Here is a 22,948-nt window from a genome sequence, read left to right as displayed (position 1 = left end):
TAGGCATAGAGGGAACCTACCTCAACATAATAAAGGCTACATATGACAAACCCACAGCAAACATTACTCTCAATGGTGAAAAACTGAAAGCACTTTCTCTGAAATCAGGAAGAAGACAAGGTGCTCACTTTTGCCACTATTATTTAACATAGCTATGGAAGTCCTAGCCATGGCAATCAGAGAAGAAAAAAGAAATAAAAGGAATCCAAATTGGCAAGGAAGAAGTAAAACTGTCACTGTTGGCATATGACATGATACTATATACATAGAAAATCCTAAAGATTCAACCGGAAAACTACTAGAGCTAATCAATGAATTTAGTAAAGTCACAGGAAACAGAATTATTACACAGAAATCTCCTGCATTCCTCTACACTAACACCAAAAGATCAGAAAGAGAAATTAAGGAAACAATCCAATTTACCACTGCAACAAAAAGAATAAAATACATAGGAATAAACCTACCTAAGGAGGCAAAAGACCTGTACACAGAAAACTATAAGATACTGATGAAAGAAATCAAAGATGATACAAACAGATGGAGAGATATACCATGTTCTTGGATTGGAAGAATCAATATTCTGAAAATGACTACAATACCCAACATAATCTACAGATTCAATGCAATCTCTATCAAATTACCAATGGCATTTTTCACAGAACTAGAAAAATTTTTACAATATGTATGGAAACAAAAAAGAACCAGAATAGCAAAAGCAATCTTGAGAAACAAAAATGGAGCTGGAGGAACCAAGCTTCCAGACTTCATACTATACTACAAAGCTACAGTAATCAAGACTGTATGGTATTGGCACAAAAACAGAAATATAAATCAATGGAACAGAATAGAAAACCCAGAAATAAACCCACACACCTATAGTCACCTAATCTACGACAAAGGGGGCCAGAATATACAATGGAGCAGAGACAGCCTCTTCAATAAGTGGTGCTGGGAAGACTGGACAGCTACATGTATAAGAATGAAATTAGAACACTACCTAACACCATAAACAAAAACAAACTCAAAATGGATTAAAGACCTAAATGTAGGCCAGACTCTATAATACTCTTAGAGGGAAGAGACCTTCAAGATGACAGAGGAGTAAAACGTGGAGATCACCTTCCTCCCCACAAATACAACAGAAATACATCTACATGTGGAACAACTCCTACAGAACACCTACTGAATGCTGGCAGAAGACCTCAGACCTCCCGAAAGGCAAGAAACACCCCATGTACCTGGGTAGGGCAAAAGAAAAAAGGGGACAAGAGAATAGAGACAGGACCTGCACCTCTGGGAGGGAGCTGTGAAGGAGGAAAAGTTTCCACACACTAGGAAGCCCCTTCACTGGCAGAGATGGGGGTGGCAGTGGGGAACTTTCAGAGCCACGGAGGAGGCAGAACAATAGGGGTGCAGAGGGCAAAACGGAGAGATTCCCGCACAGAGGATTGGTGCCGACCAGCACTCACCAGCCTAAGAGACCTGTCTGCTCAGCCACCGGGGACGGGTGGGGACTGGGAGCTGAGGCTCCGGCCTCAGAGGTCAGATTCCAGGGAGAGGACTGGGGTTGGCTGTGTGAACACAGCCTGAAGGGGGCTAGTGCACCACAGCTAACCGGGAGGGTGTCCAGGAAAAAGTCTGGAACTGCCTAAGAGGCAAGAGACCATTGTTTCGGGCTGCGCAAGGAGAGGAGATTCGGAGCACCACCTAAACGAGCTCCAGAGACAGGCGTGAGCCGCAGCTATCAGTACAGACAACAGTAACAGGCATGAAACGCTAAGGCTGCTGCTGCAGCCACCAAGAAGCCTGTGTGCAAGCACGGGGCACTATCCACACCTCCCCTCCTGGGAGCCTGTGCAGCCCGCCACCGCCACCGCCAGGGTCCCGTGATCCAGGGACAACTTCCCCAGAACACATGGCATGCCTCAGGCTGTTGCAATGTCACACCGGCCTCTGCCACCACAGGCTCGCCCTGTGTTCCTTACTCCTCCATTCTCCTGGCCTGAGTAAGCCAGAGGCCCCTAATCAGCTGCTACTTTAACCCTGTCCTGTCTGAGCGAAGAATAGACGCCCTCAGGCGACCTACATGCAGAGATAGGGCCAAACCCAAAGCTGAACCCCTGAAGCTATGCAAACAAAGAAGAGAAAGGGATATTTCTCCCAGCAGCCTCAGGAGGAGCAGATTAAATCTCCACAGTCAACTAGATGTACCCTGCTTCTGTGGAATACCTGAATAGAAAACGAATCATCCCAAAATTGAGGTAGTGGACTTTGGGAGCAACTGTAGACTGGGGGTTTGCTTTCTGCATCTAATTTATATATGGTTTTATGTTTATCTTAGTATAGTATTTAGAGTTTACTATCACTGGTAAATTTGTTTATTTATTTGCTGGATCTCTTCCTCTTTTTTTTTTTAATATACAGATTTTTTTTCTTTTTCTCTTTTTTGTGAGTGTGTATATGTATGCTTCTTCGTGTGATTTTGTCTGTGTAGCTTTGCTTTTACCATTTGGCCTAGTGTACTGTCTGTCCATTTTTATTTTTATTTTTATTTTTTAGTATAAATTTTTAGTGCTTGTTATCATTTGTGGATTTCTTTTTTGGTTTGGTGTTCTCTTCCTTCTTTCTTTCTTTTATATTACTTTTTAATTTTTTGTTTATTTTTAATAATTTTTTATTTTAATAACTTTATTATTTTTTTCTTTCTTTCTTTCTATTTTTCTACCTTTTCTTCTGAGCCATGTGGTGGACAGGGTCTTGTTGCTCTGGCCAGGTGTCAGGCCTGTGCCTCTGAGGTTGGAGAGCCAAGTTCAGGACATTGCTCCAACAGAGACCTCCCAGGTCCATGTAATATCAACTGGCAAAAGCTCTCCGAGAGATCTCCATCTCAACGCTAAGACCCAGGTCCACTCAACGTCCAGCAAGCTACAGTAATGGACACCCTAAGCCAAACAACTAGCAAGACAGGAACACAACCCCACCCATTAGCAGAGAGGCTTCATAAAATCATAATAAGGTCACAGACAGTCCAAAACATACGACCAGATACGGACCTGCATGCTAGAAAGACAAGATCCAGCCTCATCCAACAGAACACAGGCACTAGTCCCCTCCACCAGGAAGCCTACACAACCCACTGAACAAATCTTAGCCACTGGGGGCAGTCACCAAAAACAATGGGAACTATGAACCTGCAGCCTGCGAAAAGGAGACCCCAAACACAGTAAGTTAAGCAAAATGAGAAGACAGAGAAACACACAGCAGATGAAGGAGTGAGGCAAAAACCCACCAGACCAAACAAATGAGGAGGAAATAGGCAGTAGACCTGAAAAAGAATTCAGAGTAATGAGAGTAAAATGATCCAAAATCTTGGAAATAGAATGGAGAAAATACAAGAGACGTTTAACAAGGACCTAGAAGAACTAAAGAGCAGACAAACAATGATGAACAACACAATAAATGAAGTTAAAAATTCTCTAGAGGGAATCAATGGCAGAATAACTGAGGCAGAAGAACGGGTAAGTGACCTGGAAGACAAAAGAGTGGAAATAACTACCACAGAGTAGAATAAAGAAAAAAGAATGAAAAGAATTGAGGACACTCTCAGAGACCTCTGGGACAATGTTAAATGTAGCAACATTCAAATTATAGGGGTCCCAGAGGAAAAAGAGAGAATGAAATGGACTGAGAAAATATTTGAAGAGATTATAGTTGAAAACTTCCTTAATATGGGAAAGGAAATAGTCAATCAAGTCCAAGAAGCACAGAGAGTCCCATACAGGATAAATCCAATGACAAACACACAAAGACACATACTAATCAATCTGTCAAAAATTAAATACAAAGGAAAAATATTAAAAGCAGCAAGGGAAAAACAACAAATAACATACAAGGGAATCCACATATGGTTAACATCTGAACTTTCAGCAGAAACTCTTCAAGCCAGAAGGGAGTGGTAGGACATATTTAAAGTGATGAAAGGGAAAAAAATACACCCAAGATTACTCTACACAGCAAGAATCTCAAACACATTCAACGGAGAAATTAAAATGTTTACAGACAAGCAAAAGCTAAGAGAATTCAGCACTACCAAACCAGCTTTACAACAAATTTTAAAGCAACTTCTCTAGGCAGGAAACACAAGAGAAGGAAAAGACCTACAATAACAAACACAAAACAATTAAGAAAATGGTAGTAGGAACATACATATCAATAACTACCTTAAATGTAAATGGATTAAATGCTCCAAACAAAAGGCATAGACTGGCTGAATGGATACAAAAACAAGACCTGTATATATGCTGTCTACAAGAGACCCACTTCAGACCTAGGGACACATACAGGTAGAAATTAAGGGTATGGACAAAGATATTTCATGCAAATGGAAATCAAAAGAAAGCTGGAGTAGCAATTCTCATATCAGACAAAAGAGACTTTAAAATAAAGACTATTATAAGAGACAAAGAAGGACATTACATAATGATCAAGGGATCAATCGTAAATATTTATGCACCCAACATAGGAACACCTTAATACATAAGGCAAATGCTAACAGCCATAAAAGGGGAAATCTACAGTAACACAATCATAGTAGGGGATTTTAACACCCCAATTTTACCAATGGACAGATCATCCAAAATGAAAATAAATAAGGAAACACAAGCTTTAAATGATACATTAAACAAGATGTATTTAATTGATATTTATAGGACATTCCATCCAAAAACAACAGAATACACTTTCTTCTCAAGTGCCCATGGAACATTCTCCAGGATAGATCATATCTTGGGTTACAAATCAAACCTTGGTAAATTTAAGAAAATTGAAATCGTATCAAGTATCTTTTCCAACCACAATGCTATGAGACTAGATATCAATTACAGGAAAACAATCTGTAAAAAATACAAACACATGGTGGCTAAACAATACAACACTAAATAACCAAGAGATCACTGAAGAAATCAAAGAGGAAATCAAGAAATACCTAGAAACCAATGACAATGAAAACATGACTACCCAAAACCCATGGGATGCAGAAAAGCAGTTCTAAGAGGGAAGTTTATAGCAATACAATCCTACCTCAAGAAATATCTGAAATAAACAACCTAACCTTACACCAAGAGAAATTAGAGAAAGAACAACAACAACAAAAAAAAAACCCTAAGTTAGAAAAAAGAAAGAAATCATAAAGATCAGATCAGAAATAAATGAAAAAGAAATGAAGGAAACAATAGCAATGGTCAATAAAACTAAAAGCTGGTTCTTGAGAAGATAAACAAAATTGATAAACCATCACCAGACTTATCAAGAAAAAAAGGAAGACTTAAATCAATAGAATTAGAAATGAAAAAGGAGAAGTAACTACTGACACTGGAGCAATACAAAGGATCATGAGATTCCGATAAGCAAATTTATGCCAATAAAATGGACAACATGGAAGAAATGGACAAATTCTTAGAAAAGCACACCTTCCGAGACAGAACCAGGAAGAAATAGAAAATATTAACAGGCCAATCACAAACACTGAAATTGAGACCATGATTAAAAATCTTCCAACAAACAAAAGTACAGGGCCAGATGGCTTCACAGGCAATTTCTATCAAACATTTAGAGAAGAGCTAACACCTACCCTTCTTAAGTTCTTCCAAAATATAGAAGATAGAGGAACACTCCTACTCTCATTCTACAAGGCCACAATCACCCTGATACAAAACCAGATAAAGATGTCACAAAGAAAGAAAACTACAATCCAATATCACTGATGAACATAGATGCAAAAATCCTCAACAAAATACTAACAAACAGAATAGAACAGCACATTAAAAGGATCACACACCATGACCAGGTGGGGTTTATCCCAGGAATGCAAGAATTCTTCAATATATGCAAATCAATCAATGTGAATCACCATATTAACAAACTGAAGGAGAAAATCCATATGATCATCTCAATAGATGTAGAGAAAGCTTTCAACATAATTCAACACCCATTTATGATAAAAACTCTCAAGAAAGTAAGCATAGAGGGAACTTTCCTCAACATAATAAAGGCCATATAAGACAAACCCACAGCCAACATCATCCTTAATGGTGAAAAACTGAAACCATTTCCACTAAGATCAGTAAGAAGACAAGGTTGTGCACTCTCACCACTATTATTCAACATAGTTTTGGAAATTTTAGCCACAGAAATCAGAGAAGAAAAAGAAATAAATGAAATCCAAATTGGACAAGAAGAAGTAAAGCTGTCACTGTTCACAGATGACATGATACTATACATAGAGAATCCTAAAGATGTTACAGGAAAACTACTAGAGCTAATCAATGAATTTGGTAAAGTAGCAGGATACAAAATTAATGCACAGAAATCTCTCGCATTCCTATACACTGATGAAGAAAAATCTGAAAGAGAAATTAAGGAAACACTCCCATTTACCATTGCAACACAAAGAATAAAATACCTAGGAATAAGTAGGTATTTACCTAAGGATACTAAAGACCTGTTTGCAGAAAATTGTAAGACACTGGTGAAAGAAATTAAACATGATACAAACAGATGGAGAGATATATCATGTTCTTGGATCAGAAGAATCAACTTGTGTAAATGACTATACCACCCAAAGCAATCTTCAGATTCAATGTGATCCATATCAATCTACCCATGGCATTTTTCACAGAGCTAGAACAAAAAATTTCACAATTTGTATGGAAACACAAAAGACCCCATGTAGCCAAAGCATTCTTGAGAAAGAAACACAGAGCTGGAGGAATCAGGCTCCCAGAGTTCAGACTATACTACAAAGGTACAGTAATCAAGATGGTATGGTACTGGCATTAAAAAAGAAATATAGATCAATGGAACAGGATAGAAATCCCAGAGATAAACCCACGCACCTATGGTCACCTTATTTTTGATAAATGTGGCAAGAATATACAGTGGAGAAAAGACAGCCTCTTAAGTAAGTGGTGCTTGGAAAACGGGACAGCTACATGTAAAAGAATGAAATTAGAACACTCACTAACACCATACACAAAAATAAACTCAAAATGGATTAAAGACCTAAATGTAAGGCCAGACACTATAAACTCTTAGAGGAAAACATAGTCAGAAACCTCTATGACATAATTCACAGCAAGATCCTTTTTGACCCACCTCCTAGAGAAATGGAAATAAGAACAAAAATAAACAAATAGGGCCTAATGAAACTTACTTTTGCACAGCAAAGGAAACCATAAACAATATGAAAAGACAACCCTCATAATGGGAGAAAATATTTTCAAATGAAGCAACTGACAAAGGATTAATCTCCAAAATTTACAAGCAGCTCATGCAGCTTAATATCATAAAAACAAACAACCCAATCCAAAAATGGGCAGAACATTTTAAATAGATATTTAAATAGACATTGCTCCAAAGAAGATATACAGATTGCCAACAGACACATGAAACATCATTAATCATTAGAGAAATGCAAATCAAAACTACAATGAGGCATCAACTCTCACCAGTCAGAATGGCCATCATCAAAAAATCTACAAACAATAAATGCTGGAGAGGATGTGGAGAAAAGGGAACACTCTTGCACCATTGGTGGGAATGTAAATTGATATAGCCACTATGGAGAACAGTACGGAGGTTCCTTAAAAAACTACAAATAGAACTACCATACGACCCAGCAGCCCCACTACTGGGCATATACCCTAAGAAAACCATAATTCAAAAAGAGTCATGTACCAAAATGTTCATTGCAGCTCTAGTTACAATAGCCAGGACATGGAAGCAATCTAAGTATCCATCAACAGATGAATGGATAAGGAAGATGTGGCACATACATACAATGGAATATTACTCAACCATAAGAAGAAACGAAATTGAGTTATTTGTAGTGAGGTGGATGGACTTAGAGTCTGTCATACAGAGTGAAGTAAGTCAGATAGAGAAAAACTAATACCATATACTTACACATATACATGGAATCTAAAAAAGAAAAAAAACAGTCATGAAGAACCTAGGGGCAAGACTGGAGTAAAGACACAGACCTACTAGAGAATGGACTTGAGGATACAGGGAGAGTGAAGGGGAAGCTGGGACAAAGCGAGAGTGGCATGGACATATATACACTACCAAACATAAAATAGATAGCTAGTGGGAAGCAGCCGCATAGCACAGGGAGATCAGCTTGGTGCTTTGTGACCACCTAGAGGGGTGGGATAGGGAGGGTGGGAGGGAGGGAGAAGCAAGAAGGAAGAGATATGGGGACATATGTATATGTATAACTGATTCACTTTGTTATAAAGCAGAAAGTAACACACCATTGTAAAGCAATTATACTCCAATAATGATGTTTAAAAAAAAAGCTACACTGAGGTACCACCTAACACTGCTCAGAATGGCCATCATCAAAAAATCTACAAACAGTAAGTGCTGGAGAAGGTGCGGAGAAAAGAGAACCCTATTACACTGTTGGTGGGATTGTAAATTGATATAGCCACTATGGATAACAGTATGGAGGTTCCTTAAAAAACTAAAAATAGAACTACCATATGACCCAGCAGCCCCACTACTGGGCATATACCCTGAGAAAACCATAATTCAAAAAGAGTCATGTACCACAGTGTTCATTGCAGCTCTATTTACAAGAGCCAGGACATGGAAGCAGCCTAAGTGTCCATCGACAGATGAATGGATAAGAAAGATGTGGCACATATATACAATGGAATATTAGTCATAAAAAGAAATGAAATTGAGTTATTTGCAGTGAGGTGGATGGACCTAGAATCTGTCATACAGCGTAAAGTTAGTCAGAAAGAGAAAAACAAATACTGTATGTTAACACATATATATATGGAATCTAAATATGAAAAAAATGGTTCTGAAGAACCTAGGGGCAGGACAGGAATAAAGACACAGACATTATGAGTGCACTTGAGGACATGGGGACGGGGAAGGGTAAGCTGGGCTGAAGTGAGAGCGTGACATGGACATATATACACTACCAAATGTAAAATAGATAGCTAGTGGGAAGCAGCCACATAGCACAGGGAGATCAGCTCGGTGCTCTGTGTCCACCTAGATGGGTGGCATAGAGAGGGTGTGAGGCAGATGCAAGAGGGAGGAGATATGGGGATATATGTATATGTATAGCTGGTTCACTGTGTTATAAAGCAGAAACTAACACACAATTGTAAAGCAATTATACTCCAATAAAGATGTTAAAAATAAAAAATATATATATACCCACAGAAGATAATGCTATTGCATTAGCACACACAGAAAAAAACTCTTAGAGGAAAACATCGGCAAAACACTCTTTGACATAAATTGCAGCAAGATATTTTTGGACCCACCTCCTAGAGTAATGAGAATAAAAACAGAAATAAACAAATAGGACCTAGTGAATCTTAAGAGCTTTTGCACAGCAAAGGAAACCATAAACAAGACGAAAAGACAACATTTAGAATGGAAGAAAATATTTGCAAATGAAGCAGCTGACAAAGGATTAATCTCCAAAATATACAAACAGCTCATGCAGCTCAATATCAAAAAAAAATGAATTAAAAAATGGCAGAAGACATAAATAGACATTTCTCAAAAGAATACATACAGATGGCCAACAAACACATTAAAAGATGCTCAACATCACTAATTATTAGAGAAATGGAAATCAAAACTACTATGAGGTAGCACACTGGTCTGAATGACCGTCATCAAAAAATCTATAAACAGTAAATGCTGGAGAAGGTGTGGAGAAAAGGGAACCATCATGCATTGTTGGTGGGAATGTAAATTTATACAACTTCTACTGAGAGCAGTATCAAAATCCCTTAAAAAACTAAAAATAGAGCTACCCTATGACCCAGCAATCCCACTACTGGGCATATACCCAGAGAAAACCATAATTCAAAAAGACACATGCACCCCAATGTTCATTGTAGACTATTTACAATAGCCGGGACATGGAGCAACCTAAATGTCCATCAACAGAGGAATGGATAAAGAAGATGTGGTACATATATACAACGGAATATTACTCAGCCATAAAAAGAAACAAAATATGGGTCATTTGTAGAGACATGGATGGATCTAGAGACTGTCATACAGAGTGTAGTAAGTCAGAAAGGGAAAAACAAATATCGTATATTAATGCATATATGTGGAATCTGAAAATATTGGTATAGACAATTTTATTTACAAAGCAGAATCAGAGACACAGACGTAGAGACCAAACATCAATACAAAGGCGGAAAGTGCAGGGAGGGGGATGAATTGGGAGATTGGGATTGACATATATACACTATTGACACTATGTATAAAATAGATAACTAATGAGAACCTACTGTATAGCACAGGGAACTCTACTCAATACTCTGTGGTGACCTAAATGAGAAGGAAATCCCAAAAAGAGGGAATATATGTATACATATAGCTGATTCACTTTGTTGTACAGTAAAAACTAACATAATATTGTGAAGCAACTATACTCCACTAAAAAATAAAAATGAAAACAAATTTTAAAATTTAGAAAAAGAAGATACATAATGTAAGATGTTAGTAAATCACAGTAATTAATCCAAACATTGCAGATTAAATTGATGCATACTCTAAGTAAGAGAATGATTGATGGGGGGAAGTAAATATGCTAATTTCTAAATAATACATAAAAAGGTATTTGATAATATTAGATAATACTGATAATATTATATATTTAGATATTAGATAACTGATACTTGATTGACATTGATACTTAAAGAAAGGGGACAAGTATGTCCTTCTAATTAAAATTAATTACTAGACGAGAAAAATCACTAGAGAAGAAAATAGAAGAAGGTCTAAATCAATTAATAAAAATAAAATGAAGGATGTATATTTTTAAATATAAAAGTGGCCAATAAAAACATGATGGCAAAAATAGAACAAAACTTACCTGTGATAGTAATAAATAACAGTAGGATAAACTCATCTACTGAAATCAAAAGACACTCAGATTGTATTTTTAAAAGAATCCAATTATAAATTATCTCCAAGACATACTTTTACAATGACACAAAAAGGTTAAAAATAAAAAGATGGGGCTTCCCTGGTGGCGCAGTGGTTGAGAGTCCGCCTGCCGATGCAGGGGACATGGGTTTGTGCTCCGGTCTGGGAAGATCCCACGTGCCGCGGAGCAGCTGGGCCCGTGAGCCATGGCCACTGAGCCTGCACGTCCGGAGCCCCGTGCTCCGCAACGGGAGAGGCCACAACAGCGAGAGACCCGCGTACCGCAAAAAAAAAAAAAAAAGACGAACAGAGATGTACCTGGCTAATGCAAATAAAAAGAAAGCAGAGGCCATAAGATTAATATTAAAATGCAGGGCGAGAGAGAGTCATGGACATATACACACTAACAAACGTAGTAAGGTAGATAGCTAGTTGGAAGCAGCCGCATGGCACAGGGATATTGGCTTGGTGCTTTGTGACAGCCTGGAGGGGTGGGATAGGGAGGGTGGGAGGGAGGGAGACGCAAGAGGGAAGAGATATGGGAACATATGTATATGTATAACTGATTCACTTTGTTATAAAGCAGAAACTAACACACCATTGTAAAGCAATTATACCCCAATAAAGATGTTAAAAAAATATATATTAAAATGGAACTCAAAGCAATATGCAATGAACAAGATAAAAGAGGATCACATTTATTAAGGACAAAATCCACAATGCAGATAAAATAATATAAAATGTCTATGTTTTGAATAACATAGCATCAAAATACATGAAATAAAAACTATTCAAATCACAATGAGAAGTTGGCAGAAATACATTAGTAGCATGATATTTCTTAATACATATTTCTGGGCCTTGATAGAACAAATAGGAAACAGAAGAATCTGAAAAATGTAATTAATAAAATGATTTAAATTCGTCATTAAATGTGGCACTTTAATGTACCTTCTTTTTCAGTGTCCATGAACATTTATAAAAGTTGGCCATATAATAGGTCCTAAAAAAAACCTCAACAATTTATTCAAAAGCAAAAACTGTCATCCTCATTCTCTAATTTACACTATGATAAGACAAAAAGCCAATGCAGATGCACACATATAACAACTTAACCTGGAAATTATAAAATGCTCTCCTAAATAGTTATGAAGTTAAGGAGGAAATCAAAGTCATACTTAGAGAAAGCCTGGATAAAACAAGAGACAGACCATGTTCCCCATAAAAAGATTTAACATTATAAAGAGCACAATTCTCCACAAAATTTAACTTACAAATTTAATGTCATTCCAACCAAAATCCCAATGATTTTTTTTTTAATTTGGGGAAAGAATTCTAGAATGTATATAAAGGGTAAATTGATGAGCTTCATTTTTTTTGTAAAAAAAGATTTTGAAAAATAAAAATAATGGAGGGGAACCACAACTGTAAATTATTAAAATAAATGATAAAGCTAAAAACAACATTTAAAGAAGGTACTTATACAAAAAAAAAATTATCCAAAGGTCTAAGAATATATAAAAATTCAATATATTTACATAATGTTTCAAATCAATGGAAAATGAGTATTATTATTAACAAATGGTGCTAGCAAAATTGATTAACAGGGACAGAAATAAACCTATATCCCATCAACAAAAATTATACCCAGGTGACAAAAGTGTTCAAATTGAAACAACAAGGTACTATTTAATAATTAGGGCAACCTGCCTTGGGGACAATTTATAATACATTTCACAAGTTTTAAAATATCCATCACCTTTTACCCAGAAATTCAACTTTAATTATTGAGAATTTTCACAATGGAAAATAACAGAGATATGAATAAAATTAAACTGATAGAGATGTTTACTACAGTATTAATAACATTATTAGAAAATTTTTAAATGTCCAATATAAAGGAACTATTTAATTGAGTACTAGAGGTGTAGTCATTAAAAACATTATATTTAATAATCTGAGAAGGGCTTCCCTGGTGGCACAGTGGTTGAGAGTCCGCCTGCCGATGCAGGGGACATGGGTTCGTGCCCCGGTCCGGGAGGATCCCACGTGCCGCGGAGCGGCTGGGCCCGTGAGCCATGGCCGCTGAGCCTGCGCGTCCGGAGCCTGTGCTCCGCAACGGGAGAGGCCACAACAGTGAGAGGCCCGTGTACCACAAAAAATAAAAATAAAATTTAAAAAATAATAATCTGAGAAAATATTTATAATCTGGAGAAAGCTGTATTGCATTGTTACTTTTATGTAGATCCTATAGGACTTTCTATGTAGACAGTTATACTCTCTGAGAAAATAATTGTTTTCATAATCTGGATGTTTTTATTTCTTTTTCTTACCTTATTGCACTTACTTATTGCACTTAGGCTGTCTATACAATGTTGAATAGAACTACCGAAAGCTAACATCCTTGCATTGTGCCTGATCTTAGGAAGAAAGCATCTAGTATTTCACCACTAAGAGTGAATAGGCTATAGAAATTTTGCAAATGACCCTTCTCAGGTTGAATAAGTTCCCTTCAATTCTTAGTTTGTAGAAGGTTTTGGTTAGGAATAGTACTGAATTTTATCAAATGTTTTTTTCTACATGTATTGAGATGGTCATGTGGTTTTGCCTTTTTAGTTTGTTAATATTATGAATTACACTGATTATTTTTTAATGTGAAACAAACCTGTGTTCTTGGAATAAACCCCACTTAGCCATAATGTATTATTCTCTCTCCAGGTACTAAGCTGGGGAAACCCTGGAAATCATATTATTTGTTTCTCATCTCTCAGGCTTCACTGTCTTTTGTTGCCTGAAATCCAAAGACTTGAAACTGTGGTTTCATATACACACATACATATATGGATGTGTGTATATGTACATGTATATGTGTGTGTGTATATTTGTGTGTATACATATGTGCATGTGTGTGTATATATTTTTTTCACTTGTTTCACATAGGAGGATAAGTTGGACCTCTGTTTCTCTAACTTGCCAGAAACAGAGATCCTGACTGATATCATTTATTTTATTCTTCAAGAGATATAAGCTCTTTAGAAGCCAGTTCTAAGAAAGTTTTTGCCAAGTCAATTTTACATCTGAGCCTCTGAGAGAGAGAAACACAGAACAAGAGATATTCTGAGTAAAAATATGTTTCCTGGTATATTAATTAGGACTGCTTAAAACAAAAGAAAACAAATCAACTATAAAAATTAACAAAGTCTATGTAGAAAAGGACATCATCAAAAAAAACTAATATTCAAGAGAAATAAGTCAGACAGAGAAAGGCAAATACTGTATGATCTCACTTATATGTGGAACCTTAAAAAAACTGAAATAGACACAGGGAACAGACTGGTGGTTGCCAGAGCCAGTGGGAAAGGGGGGACGGGGAGGGGAGATGGGGGGAATGGGTGAAGGGGGTCGAAAGGTACAAACTTCCAGCTATAATATAAAAAAGCTCTGGAAATGTAATGTACAGCATGGTGACTATAGTTAACAATACTGTATTTTATATTTGAGAGTTGCCAAGAGAATAGATCTTAAAAGTTCTCATCACAAGACAAAAATCTGTAACAGTGTGAGGTGATGGATGTTAACTAAACTTATTGTGGTGATCGTTTTGCAACATATAAATATATTAAATCATTGTGTTGTACACCTTGGTGTAATACAATGTTATATGTCAATCATACCTCAGTAAAACTGGGGGGAAATTACCTCCCTGAAAAATAGAAAGATCTGCAGTAACAGCTTTGCTATATTCAGTTAAAGAGTTACTTGACATTAATAAAAGAAAAAGAAAAAAAAAGAGGAAGGAAGGAAGGAAAAAGGAAAGAAACAGAGGGAAAAAGGAAAGAAACAGAGGGAAAAAAGGAAAGAAACAGGAAGGAGGGAAGGAAGGAAAGAAAGAAGGAAGGAAGGAAGGAAGGAAGGATGGAAGGAAGGAAGGAAGGAAAGAGGAAGGAAGGAAGAGAGAAACCTAAAATGAAACAACACTGAAAACTTAAAGGCATGGGAAAAAAATACATCAAAAAATTAATAAATGAAGCTGATATAACAGTATTTTTAAATATCAAACATTTAATGAGGCAAAGAGAGACATCATTTGGTATTTTTAAAAGAAGCAATCTCCAAGATCATAAACAAACTAGCCTGGAATGTATAAAGGAAACAATTACAAGGATAAATTGACAAATTCATGATTACAATGAGAGATTTTACATCTCTTCCTCTCAGAAACTGATGGGACAATCAGATGAAATTATTAAGATATAGAAATTTAAAACATACTTATAGGAAAGAATCTTATACTCAACAGAATAACTATTTTTTCAAGTATGTATAGAGATTTACAACAAAATGACCATATATTAGACCAGAAAAGACATCTCAGCCCCCCCAAAAAAGTAAATAGCCAGATATCAAAATGGGAGAAAATATTTGTTATCTATAAAACTGAAAAGATAGTCTGTAACTACAGTTTCACTAATAATTAAGCAATAAATTAATGAAAATAATTTCACGGGTTTATTTTCATTCTTTTAATGTGGCTACTGGAAGATCGTGTGGCTCACATTATATTTCAATTAACCAATGCTGGTCTAAAATATACAAGGAGCTCATGAAAATCAACAAGGAAAACATAGCTACAGTAACCTCAACAGAAAATGGGCAAGGGATACAAGCAGGCCATGTATAGAGGAGAAATTCAAAATAATAAGCATATGAAGATTTGCTCAAAATAATTGAGAATAAGAGAAATTTAAATTAAAACAGCAATTAAAAATACCTTACATATTGACAAAAATGTAAAAATGAATAATGTCAAGAGTTGTTAATGATTTGGAGAAGTGGGAACCCTTTGCACTGCTGGTGGGAATGTGGATGGGTGTGGCCATTCTGGGGAACAATCTGCCTATACCTAGTCAAATTAAACATGTACATATGCTATGACCCAGAAATTCCACTCCAATGTCTATATCCCAGTGTAATTCTTAGACAGCTACTAAGGGGCATATGTGCAAGGATGCTCATTGCAATGTTATTTGTGGTGACCAGGAATTGGAGGCAACCTGGGTGTATGTCATTGGGAAAGAGAATATAAAATAAGTGGTTGGTACTCACAACAGCACACTATGCAGTAGCTGAAAGCAGTAGATTACCTTTAAACAGAGCAATTGGATGGATCTTGAAACCATAATGGATGGTGAAGAATATATGAGATAAATTTCTGTATATATCATATATTATATACCTGTATATATACAATACACATATTATATATATATAAAATGATACACACACATAAATATACATGTGTATAAAACAATACCCATTTGTAGAAACATAGTATAACATAAAGTTATACATTCAACCCATCAGAATAGAGTTGTCTGTGAGGGGTAGTAAGGGAGGAGAAGGGTAATGAGAATAGAGTTTAGGGATAATGGTAATAAATACATACATAATATATACATACATACAAATTCGTATACATACAACAGAGAGCTCTTATGATGATAGTGTACCTTCAACCGGGGATATAATAAACTCAATCCTCTACAACTTTGGTTGAAGAAAACTGGGACAAATTGTTGCATCTATTCCAGGACAAGAATAACTATTAAATTTGAGCACCTAATTTATCTGATTTTCCTGACATCCAAGGCAAGAAGAGAAACACACAGAGTAACACATCTGGGTTGTATCAACATAATCACCACTATCTGTGAGACGAGACAAACTTTGTCCTAGCACTAATTTCTCAACGTAAAGTCTACATTAGACTAACACTAACGATTTTTACACTGGGCTCAATGGAGCCCTTTAACAAGGGATCATGCAGGGGAATGTGAACTGGTGGGTAAGAAAAAAACTAGAGAAAGAAAAGCAGGGAGAGAGGGAAGACAAGGCTCTAGGACCTCCAGCTTCCACTTCAACCATGTTGATCTATTATAGGCATGAAGTTTCCACGTAAGCTTGTATTTGAAGAAAGGATTTTGTGATTAAAAAGAAAAATGTGGGAGCCACTCTCCTAGGCCTTTATATAAAATATTGAACAATATAATGAACCTTATCCTCAACAGCTGTTACGCAAAAATTGCAGAGTATTCTTCGTATCACTGTTTCTTTTATCAACACTGGACGGAAACTGAAGGCATATTAAATCACTGTTCTCTGGAAAGACATTTCTATGGGAAGCTAAAGTAATGTAGTACAGTGTGTGTCTTCCTGGTTACAGAAATCGCTAAAGAGAGAGTAAGCTTAGACAATCCAGAAGTGATGGTTAATGTCCTTTGGACTAACTCTCCAAGGTCCTTGTCAGGCTGCTTCCAGGAGATTTAACAGGTTAAATTCTCCAAGTTAACAGATATGTTCTATTGTTGACTGAAAGGGAGCCATCTATTTTAAGAAAAATTGCAGTGTTATTAAACACAAAGAGCTCAGTTTGTATTCTTTCCCAAATGGAGAGTCCCCTAGCTCCTCTCCAATGCACCAACATGCACGTACATATACGCAAGAATCCACACACACCTGCATGGAAGTGGGTTGCAGAATCACTTATAGGTAGGGACAAATTTCCACAGAAAGCAGTTTTCCATCTGCATAAGTACTTGAATAGTGGCTCAGCTGAAGTCCTATGCAGCCCTCCCAGGAAAGGGAAAAGTTGTGGGGGGAGTTGCCTACATGATTTTAAGATCAGTCATAACCAATCTATTTAACCATAGAAGACCATAAATATTTTTCTACTTCTTGTAAACCATCAGAGGGCAGGATATCCGACCCTAACATGGGATCTGGGACCCTGGACTGGATTCAGGGGTAAACAAAATTAACTCACAGGCTGCCAAGCACAGACTGGAAGATTGGAAATTTAGCTCATGGACTTCCAGCTTTTGGCGACAGTGGAGTAGCTAATACTGAACTAACATCCACGCCGGTGACAATTATAAACTCTGGACAATATATTAAAACAAGCACAACTATTTGAAGAGCTGCAGAATGACCTATAGCAGGGAGAATTAGAAGAGTGAAACTTAATTAAGGGGGGTGTATTAGCTTATTAAGGCTTCTGTAACAAAGTACCACAAACATGGTGGCTTGAACAACAGAAATTTATTGACTCACTGTTCTGAAGGCTGGAAGTCTGAGATCAAATTGTGGGGCAAGATTGGGTGCCTCTAAGGGGTGTGAGAACGAATATAATCCATATCTCTCACCTAGCCTCTGGTGGTTTTCTAGCAATATTTGGCATCCCATGGCAGGTAGAAACATCATCCCGATCTCTGCCTTCATTTTCACATGGAGTTCTCCCTATGTGTGTGTCTGAGTCCAAATTTCCCTTTTTTTAGGACCCACCCTAATAACAGCATTCCAACTTGATTACCTCTGCAAAGACCTTATATCCAAATAAGGTCACATTCTGAAGTACTGGGAGGTAGGACTTCAACATATGAATTTGGCAAGACAGAATTCAGCCCATAGCAGTAAGAAAACTGGATGATAATGGCATTTAACTGGTTTTTCTTCTGAAGGCATGCCTGAGTCCACATGGTGCATGGGAAATAGATTTTGAACAAAAAGAGGCCATCTTACTGTGCTGCAAAGTCAGAGATTGGAGTGTGGGGTAGAAATTGAGGAGGGAAATCCCAGAAAAGAGTGGGCCACCAAACTGTGAGCCACAAAAATATGCATTAAAGTCTGCCTTCAAAATCTTAGCTGACTTCTGAACTGCCCATGTGTTAATAGAGGCTCTAAGAAATCCTGCAGAAAGCTCTAACTGATAGGCTAAAAGAGGTATGAAGACCATCTTAGTCAGTTTGGGCTGCTATAACAAAAGTACCACAGACTGGGTGGCTTAACCAAGAAACATTTATTGCTCACCCTTCCGGCAGCTGGGAACTGAGACGAAGGTGTTGGCAGATTAAGCTCCTGGTGAGAGCCCACTTCCTGGTTTGTGATGGCTGCCTTCTCATTGTCCTCAAATGGCAGAGAGATAAAGAGTTCTAGACTTTTCCTCTTCTTATAAGGACACTAATCCCATTTGTGAGTACTCCACTCTCATGATCTCATCTAAATCCAATTATCTCCCAAAGGCTCCATCTCCAAATACCAAGACATTGAGCTTTAGGGCTTCAACATAGGATTTTGGAGAGGGCATAAACATTCAGTCCATAACAGAGATATTTCAACAGTGACCTCATGTTAAAGAGACAGAGTTTGTGGTTCAAACTCACCTAGTATAGAAGTCTTTGGCAAATCCCAGAAACTTCCTATTGAAACTCCATAAGGATCATACCTTAGCAGTAGAGACTATATCTGAACCCCCAACTTAGGGAAAAACTGAAACGCAGCCATCCTAGAAGAGCCTAAAATCAAGTCTCCACAAGTTGAGGTGCGCTGTCAGTGATTAAATGCTTTATAGAACAGAATTTAACACGCTTCAGAGTAAGAAAACAGAATCCAGAGTCTCTAGAATATATCATCCGTAATGTCCAATAGATAATCAAATGTTGTTGGACATGCAAAAAAGTAATGAAATGTGACAAATAATCAATAAATAAAATAGTCAATAGAAATAGACCCACAGGGCTTCCCTGGTGGCGCAGTGGTTGAGAGTCCGCCTGCCAATGCAGCGGACACAGGTTCGTGCCCTGGTCTGGGAAGATCCCACATGCCGTGGAGCAGCTGGGCCCATGAGCCATGGCCGTTGAGCCTGCGCATCCAGAGCCTGTGCTCCGCGATGGGAGAGGCCACAACAGTGAAAGGCCCGTGTACCACAAAAAAAAAAAAAAGAAAAGAAAAAGAAAGAAAGAAATAGACCCACAGACAACACAGATATTGGAAAGAGCACTTAAGTAACTAGGAGAGAGGGATGGGGCTGAGATGAGTGGAGGCATTTGCTTTGGGTGTAAAATTTAAGGATCTTCCAAAACAAAAAGCTCAGTTATCAAAATAATATAACACAGTATTTTAACAAATCAAAATCAATGCAGAAAAATTCCATGATGTATAAAATATCAAAAATTTAAATAAAGGCAGAATCAATAGCAATGCCATACTAAGCCTTATTGGAACCTGATAAAATGGAAAAATCAAAAAATCTTGATCCTGTCTTTATTTAAGATTTTTGTCAGGAAAAAGAATGATAAAATGTCAGGCCACGTTTTTGCAAATCTAGATAAAACTTAACACCAACGAGCTAAGAAGCTCAGAAAAATCCCCACAGGACAGATACAAAGGAAACTTCACTGAGGTGTATCATAATCAAGTTGCTGAAAAACAAAGGTAAAGAAAAAAAAAATCACAAAAGTAGCCTGAAAAAGATACATTGCAAACAGGGCACCAGCAACTAGAATAGTGGCTAACTTCTTATCAGAAAACAATGGAAAACAGAAAACAACATAAGGAAAACAGCACTTTAAAAGTACTGGAAGGGTTTTAAAAAAAAAAAACAAAAAAACTTCAACAGAGATTCTATTATATCCAGTGAAAATACCTTTCAAGACTGAAGGAAAATCAAGGCATTTCAGATCATTGAAAACAAAGACAATTCATCACCAGCAGACCCACACCACAAAAAAATGCTAAAGGAGGTTGTTCAGTCTGAAGAAATGAAACCAGATGGAAATGTGGATCTACAGGAAGGAATGAAGAGCACTGGAAATGGTAAACATATGGGTAAATTTCTCTATATTTTTCTTAGAGTTTTTCAAAGAAAATTGACTTCAGCAAAGTAGTAATAATGTATTGTAGGGTTTATAAAATATGTAGAATTATACATATGACACCAATAGAAAGAATGACATTGGGGATAAATGTAATTACACTTTCTATAGATTCCTACATTAAACAAAGCACGGTATAATATCAATTTCAGGTAGATAGTGATTAAATTAAGGGTGGATATTATAATCCCTAGACAAAAGACATTTTTTAAAAAATACAGACATATAGCTATAAAGCAAATAGAGAAGATAGATTAAAACACTTTAAAATGCATTATTAGCCCAGAAGGAGGTGGAAAAGGAGGAAAAAAGAAAAAAGAACAGATAGAAAATTTTTTAAAGCAAATAGCAAAAGATGACTATCAGTGGCCACCTAAGTAGTGGTCTAAGATGGACCAGAGTTGAAAACTTGGTTTGTACCATTTGCCATCTGGGTGACATTGGTTAAGTGTCTGAATCTCTCAAAGAAGTTTCCTTATCTGTAAATAATAGTACCTGTCTGCCAGGATTACTGCATGAAAATATTTTTAAATTATGCACATAAACCCCTTAGCACGTTGCCTGGCCTTTAAAAAGCCATCAGTAAATACAATAAATGGTGGAGTCAACACAGAGGAATTCAGTAGAAAGGCGAGTGCATATGAAAAATGACAGGTGAAAGTTCTTTTTTTAAGACGCTGCTTGTTGATAGTTCTCTGCCTCCTCCTTGAAGAAATAATTGATCCATCCTCAGGGCTCCCAAAGAATTTTATACATAACTATGACAATACTTATCAACTGAATTATATTTATTTTCTCCAATTAATCTTTTTTATTTTGTGATCACTGTAAATTCCCATACACTAGTTTGGAAGGTGAGAGCTCCTGTGTCCCTGTCACATGGAAACAGTTCCCTTCAATGGTGACATCTTGCCAAACCATCCTACAACATCACAACCAGAATGCTGACCTTGATCCAGACCAGACACAGAACATTTCTATATGAGGACCCCTCGTGTTGCCCTTACAGAGACACATTCACTCCACACCCACCACCTCCCTTAGCTCCTGGCAACCACTCATCTGTCCTCTATTTCTATCATTTTGTCATTTCAATCATGTTATAAAATGGAATCATACAGTATGTAATCTTTTGAGATTGATTTTTTTCACTTGGGTTTCGCTCCACTTCTCAAATCTGTAGGATTCAAATTTCACCAAATTTACAAAGTTTTCAGCCTTTATCTCTTCAAAGACTTTTCAGCCCCATATTCTTTCTTCTGTTCTCCTGGGACTCCAATAAATGAATGTTGGATCTTTAGTTAGGATCCCAGAAGTCCTTGAAACCCTTCATTTTTTTCAGTCTATTCTCTGCTGTTCAGATTGGGTAAGTTATGGTTCTGCCTTCCTCTGACACCATTCTAGAAGGAGATGGGAAGACACTGCCTCTTTACTGCTGGATGGGGGTAGAAGTCCAGCTTCCCCACTTGGACCCTCAGGTGGGGAGGGGCTCGCCATTACAGCAGGGTGGGGCTGAGAGTTTGGGGTCTTCACGAGACCTCCACTGAAGCCACCTGGCTGGGAGCATGGAAGGGAGGTGTCCTTAATTCTCTCGGGGTGGTCTCTCCTGGGGGGTGATGTCATGGCGACTGGGTGATGCTCAAAGTCCTCACTGTTCATTGGCCCTCGCCTCCATGCCCCAGCATGGCTCAGGCACCTCATTACAGCCTGGTGAGAGTTAGAATCCAGGCTCCCCACTCGGCCTTTGCTGGTGGGGGCTAGGCTACAGTCTCTTCTGTGGTGTCTGTTTGGGGCACAGCAGTCAGAGTCTAAAAGTTTTCTGTCTTGCTCAAGGCCCCTTTCCTGGTCCTTTGGCTAGAGAGCAGGCTTTTGGGGAGGCTTTTTGTCTCTCTGCACCTGTTAATATGCCTGGGTTGCCTGCTTCTTCAGCTCCAACTCTGAATATAAAAGATAATAAGAAGACCCAGGGAACTCACCATTGGGTCTCTTCTTGGGTCCCAAGAGGCCTTAAATGGTGCACCTTCTTTCCTCAAACTTTCAAAGTCTCTTTAGGCTTGTTTTATATATACGTCCAGGATTTTTTCATTGTAGTTGGCAGAAGGAATAGGGAAAAGTACATCTGCTCCATCTTCCCAAAGTGGCAGTGCTGAATTACATTTTGCTTCTTCACCATTTTCTCATCCGGTGGAATACTTTGAGGACAAGACGCAAACTTGATTCATTTTGGTTTCCTCAACACCCGGCCAAGATCATGTGTCCCG

The sequence above is a fragment of the Orcinus orca genome, chromosome 6, assembly GCF_937001465.1.
Source record: "Orcinus orca chromosome 6, mOrcOrc1.1, whole genome shotgun sequence".
Lineage (NCBI taxonomy): Eukaryota > Metazoa > Chordata > Mammalia > Artiodactyla > Delphinidae > Orcinus > Orcinus orca.
Note: the sequence above shows the minus strand (reverse complement) of the source record.